Source organism: Drosophila bipectinata, chromosome XR (genome assembly GCF_030179905.1).
Source record: "Drosophila bipectinata strain 14024-0381.07 chromosome XR, DbipHiC1v2, whole genome shotgun sequence".
NCBI classification, from domain to species: Eukaryota; Metazoa; Arthropoda; class Insecta; order Diptera; family Drosophilidae; genus Drosophila; species Drosophila bipectinata.
The window spans coordinates 15,610,692-15,616,873 of record NC_091735.1 but is presented as its reverse complement, the minus strand read 5'-3'; the positions used below and the strand labels follow the sequence as shown (position 1 = coordinate 15,616,873).

The following is a 6,182-nucleotide window of genomic DNA, read 5'->3' as shown; positions in this document are numbered from 1 at the left end:
GAAGGACTTAATAAGTCTAACAGAGCCATATAGTATTTTTAAACTAGTTCAATGAACTTTTTGCGGACTGGTTCCGGTTTACTGGTTGGCGAGGAGCGCCAATTTATTAGTTCAAATTATATGGGAAACTGTAATTCGATTTTCTCAAAATCTGTGGGAACGATTTGTATGATTTTTGGTCCATATATACTTGAAAAGGTCCTACATCGACTCCACTACCGTGCATATTGGCGCATCCTCTCGGAGCTTCACAATTTTAAAAACATTTTTTTGGGGTCATTTTTGTATGGGCTGTTAGCCAGGTTGGTCCACTTTTAGTCGATTTGCTCCAAAACGTAGGGAACGATTTTAATGAAATTTTCAGGGCATATTCTCAAAAGAATGGGCTATAAGCTGGTGTATCGCGCTTATTGGCGCATCCTCTTATTTCTGAGATAATGCTCAATACAGTGTAGGGGCAATTTTTCAACCCCATTTTTAAGCTACTTAAAGAGTGAAGAACCCGCTCAAAGTAAGAAAAAACAATAGTTTATTCAATTCTTAACAATTCTAGTGTTTATTTGATTAAATTTAGTGGCTAAATACGGAAATAATTGAAAAACAAAATATTCGTTGCTGTGTTCCAATTCCACCGTTCCACTTCGACGCTAACTGAGCGACGCTAATTTGACGTACATGTCTTATGAAGGCATTATTGGATGTTGCTATGGTATTTGCAACGTAAATACCATGTTGAATTTCCTGATTTGGAATTAATACTCTGTCTGCTTTTGAATTAAGTTCAATTTTCCGAATAACTTGGGATCTTGCTGGCATGAGCTATTGGTACTTTAATTGGAAATTTTCAATTATTGGGTCTAATTATAAGCCAATCTTCAGATGGCTTGAAGTCTAATTGACAGTTTTATTATTTGATAAAGTCGATGCCTATTATTCCATCGCATAGAATTGGGAAATGTGAATTTAGGATATGAAAATCGTGTGGAATTATGTATTTTGTTGTCTGTATCTCTATAGAAACTAAACCTTTGGATTTTATTATTTCTTGACTTATGCCTTTTATGTCTACGATGTAATCATCTTGGATGTTTTGGAAGTTCCGAAGTTTCTTTTAAAATGGAAATGTCTGCACCTGTGTCTATTAAAAAGATAAGTTCTTTCCCAGTAGCTACATTAAAAAATGAAACGAATATATTTTGGCTAAGATTAATGGTGTGAACTCTGACTTCTTTTATTGTTGAGTATTTAAAGGGTTTTGGGATTTTTCCGATGTGTTTTGGTTTTTATTTGGGTCATTCTTACATTGCCTTGGTAATTGCTATTGTGGCCTCGGTTCGAGTTACCACCGCCTCTATAGTTTCCTCTATATGGGCCTCGCCCTCTATTGTTATTTTTATAATTGTTGTTATAATTGTCGTTGTTGTAGTTATTGTGATTACCACGAAAACTACCTCTATAACTTCCACGACCGCGATTTGAGCCGCGCTGTGGATAATTCTTAAAATATAGGACGGTGTTTGACTGTCCAGTTGCTTCAGTGCAACTATTGACAAATTTGGAAACGGCTTCATAGTACTAAATGTGCCAGCTTGCATGATAAGTTTTACCTTATCGATTGTGCAATTTTTAGTCTTTGACTGCATGCTGCGTGGAATAACTCCTGGCTAGCTCTAAAAATCTGCTCAATTTCTTGTGTGTATTGGTTAGCAGTTTTATTGCGCTGCTGTAGGTTCATCAGCTTCGCTGTGGATAATACTTCTACAGTTTTGCCTTTGACGTTGCCTCTTAGTCTGGAAATCACTTCAGTAATTGTTGTTTCATTACCGATTAGATTTCTGGCGACACCTTTTAGCTTTGTTTTAAATATGGATAATTATGTTTTATTTTATTGATTCTATTACACAGTGCGACAAAAAAAGAAAAATTGGAAGAACTTTTGAAGAGACCTAGTAGGAATTGTTCATTAGGTCGAGTATAGTATAAAACCATGTTTGAAATTTTTCAATCACCCTCAAAATCTTGATTTAGCTTGGATGCTGTATTAATAAAATCAATATTTGAATGTGCCATTGTGATGGAGTTACTTATTTTGTTTTCTATTACACTCGAAGTATCTGAATCTGTAGAATTATCCAGATCAGTGTATACCGCCGGAATAGTTAGATTATTCAAATCTTCATCTTCTATTTTGGGGTTTACTTTGGGAAGCTCTTCTGACTCCGATTCGTTCGTTTCTGTTGATTCCGAGTCAGGTGCAGTGTCAACTGCTATTGGAGTGTTTAGAACGGTTGGTAACGATGTTTCTAAACTGAACTTTTGTTTGACAAATATTAAATTAGATCGTAGTCGTATCAAAAGTTTCGATACCTGTGACCAATGATCTTGATTTAATCTTTTCTTAGATTTTAGGTGTTGACATTTATGTGTAATAATATTTGTTTGTGCTGGGTTTTTTTATTAGATTCTGTCCAGGTCATTTGCTTGACTCTGGAATTTTTTCTTCAAACATTTGTTGTGTAATTTATACAATTTTAATAATACGCTTGCCAACATTATAATAACGATTATCATTAACAATATTGTGATTGTTTGAAGATCGATTTTTTCGGATTCAATTTTATTAACGACATTTGCCGTGAAATCTACAACTTTTTTATCTACCAAACCCATTTTAGACATTGTATCTATTTTTCTTTTTTCTTTTTTCAATTTCTATTTTATTTTCCTTTGTGACATATTTTGTAATGTCATATAATGTTTCTAAGAAGTAATTAGGGATGTCGAATTTTTTAAAATTATCGTATCGATAATATTTTCTGTTTTAAAAAAATATCAAAATGATATAAATATATATCGCTACAAAAAATCGATATATCGATGTTTTTGATATTTTTTTTAGTTTCCTAAAAAGTTTTTTAGAATATAAAATAATAGAAATAAAACACAGAAATTATTATTGCTGTTTAGTTTTTCTCATCTTTAGTTTTTTAAATCCATAAACATAACATTTGAAAATCATAAAGAAAAATATAACATAAAGAAAAATATAACATAAAGAAAAATAATATTCTATTTCATTATAGTCTTTGCCTGAGATTCGAGTTCTATTCATAAAAATAACATAAAATTTATCTTAAATTAAATTCAAAGTTCTTATATAATAAAAAAATAAGGAGATTGTATTCCATTATACAGTCTTGGTCTTGTATAAAGTTAGTGCCAATATTTGGCATTAATAGACTTTAAAAATACCCGTTGCGTTATGTGATTATCAGTCATTCGACTCCTTGAATCACAAACGACGCATTTTATAGCCGAAGCCAGTCTCTCCGAAGGCACTGAACTCCCAGGTGTAATTAGGTATTTCCGGGCGAGTTGATATAATCCTGGCATAGCCACCTTGTGTGCATTCCAAAATGTTAGGGGATTACTTTCCCATGATGTTTGGGGCAAACTGAGATATAATTTTAGCTCGCTGTGATCAGAGTTTTGCAAGGAAAGGCCCTTTAAAATTGACCTATTGTGGGCCTCCATAAAATCGACACACTGTTCCTCTGCATTGTCATCAGAAATCTGTAATAATTTAAAGGAAATTAATATATACTTTATTTTTGCTTCGGAATAATAAATAAATTATTAATGAATTAATTACGTTGAGTTATTATTATTATTAATGTAAATGTAAGTATTACTATTAAATTATATACATGATTACGAACTCTAAAATTTGACATACCGGGGTTTCCTTTGAAAAGGTAGAAATTTCGTTCAACAAATCATTTGTTGCCTCCTGTACCCCGATGGGTGATATGTACATTTTTTTAAATCTTGGATCAAGAAAAGATGATTTCACCAATATTTTATTTGATTCAAGTGTAAATTTTATTTTACAGTGTAGTGTAGATTTTATTTCGTGTGTGTGAAATTTTGCGACATTTTACTGCGAAATCTACATTTTTTTTCACACACACGAAATAAAATCTACACCTTCGCGGTAAAATGGCGCCAAATTTCGGCGTCATGTTGTACACATAAATATATATATTAGCGGTGCCCACACAAATACATTTACATATGTGCACAATTATACTGCGAATTTCTTTTCACACACACAAAAACACTGAAAAGAAAACGCTATTTTATATATAAATTTATTAATATGTACAAACCTTTTTTTGCTGACACTTTAAAAAAAATTCGTTATGTTTATTTTTAACATGTGACGTCAAATTTGTGGTGTTTCCACTTGTTTTTACCATTTTATTGCACAAATTACACTTTGCTGTTCCGTTTTTTATTTCACTATAATTCTTTTTTATTAGCTTTATGTCCATTTTTCTCACACCGCCGATCTTCACTTTTTTCAATTTGATCAAAGAGTGACCAACGCAGAAATATCAGATAATATCAAAAAAAACTATCGCACACTCGATATTTGGGGGAAAAAAATATTACGATATAAATATATTATTTTTCCCAAAAAATATCGATATATTGATATTTCGATATATTATCAACAACCCTAGAAGTAATAGTCAGAATCATTTATTTGATCTGTTTTAATTATGCTATTACTTCTCATTAAAAAACAATTTTAAAAAAATCTTAGTTATTCTCTAATATCTTTTTCCTACCTATTATTTGTACGGCTATATGGGCCATACTTTCGAATCGGGCGAAAGAGGTTCTGCTCAATTTTTCAAAATATTATATTATTTAAACACAGGAAAGGAAAGCTAACTTCGGTCGGAGCCGAAGTTTATATACCCTTGCAGTTAAAACCGGATATATATCGCAAACATCGGATATAGTTGGCCGATCCTTATGAGAATATGATAATATAACCCAATTTATTAAAATACAAATTTTAAAACAAGTCCCAAACTTCTATCTTTAACAATACCAAAGATGCTATTTCTACCAAAAACCATTTCCGATCAATTAGTTATATGGCAACTATAGGATATAGTCGGCCGATCCCGCTCCGACTTATATACTGCGTGCAAAAGATAGAAGGGTGTGTACAAAGTTTCAAGACTCCATAAACCTAAAAAACTCCATAAACCTTTATTTTGTATTAGGCTTTTAACACGGTCTGGCATACTTTCCACAACTTGGCATACTTTTTCCAAAATTTCTTTGGGTATTACGGCGCCACTCCTCAAGCACCCTTTCCCATAAATTTTTGAGGATTGATGGAGCTGAATTATATTGTGCCAATCGTCTTTTAACGACTGACCACAAATTTTCAATTGGGTTGAGGTCAGGGCTTTGGGCCGGCCACTGCATCAACTGAAAATGTTGGTCCATTAGCCATTTCTGGACGGCTTTTGCAGTATTCTTTTGGGTCTCTATCCAGCTGAAACACGATTTCAGCTTCGTTGTAAGTACTGCGATCAATAAATTCGGGAAGATGGTTCCTCAAAATACTTAGATATTGCTCTTTGTTCGCAATCCCTTTTATTTTGTGTATTGGTCCAATGTTTCACCAGTTGAAACAGCTCCAAACCATTATATTGCCTCCACCATGCTTTACAATTTGCTTAACGTGGTGTCGTTGGATTGTTTCACCGCACAGTGGTCCAGCCCGTAGGCCAAAAATAAAAAAACCAAAGTCCAAATTTTGACTTAAAATTTACCAATTCTTATTTATAATTGGTCTAGCTATTTGAATTTATTCATCTTTATACCCTTGCAGAGGGTATTATAATTTTGATCAAAAGTGTGCAACGCAGTGAAGGAGACATCTCCGACCCTATAAAGTATATATATTCTTGATCAGGATCACCTCCTGAGTTGATATGAGCATGTCCGTCTGTCCGTCTATCCGTCTGTCTGTCTGTCTGTTTCTACGCAAACTAGTCTCTCTCTAGAACAAGTTAAAGCTATCGACTTAAAACTTTGCACACACCCTTCTTTCCTTAGCACGCAGTATATAAGTCGAAACGGCCCGGATCGGCCGACTATATCCTATAGCTGCCATATAACTGATTGATCGGAAATGGTATAACTTTGATGTTTTTAGAGTTAGAGAGTTCAAATTTGACACGAGTTCAAATTTGTCTTTGGCAAAACATTACGACATGCCAAATTTCATAAGGATCGGCCGACTATATCTTATAGCTGCCATATAACTGAACGATCGAAAATGACCCAACTTTCGTGTTTTTGAAGATAGAAAG

General features: G+C 33.3%; 1 long non-coding RNA gene across 1 annotated transcript; it reads right to left on the bottom strand.

Moving 5' to 3' along the window:
- Positions 1 to 2,942: 2,942 nt before the first annotated feature.
- Positions 2,943 to 4,437, bottom strand: LOC138927811 (uncharacterized). Its single transcript, XR_011444288.1, has 3 exons — positions 4,170 to 4,437; positions 3,737 to 3,827; positions 2,943 to 3,573 (listed from the first exon to the last, which is right to left on the bottom strand). It is a non-coding gene; the product is annotated as an uncharacterized lncRNA (long non-coding RNA).
- Positions 4,438 to 6,182: the final 1,745 nt, after the last annotated feature.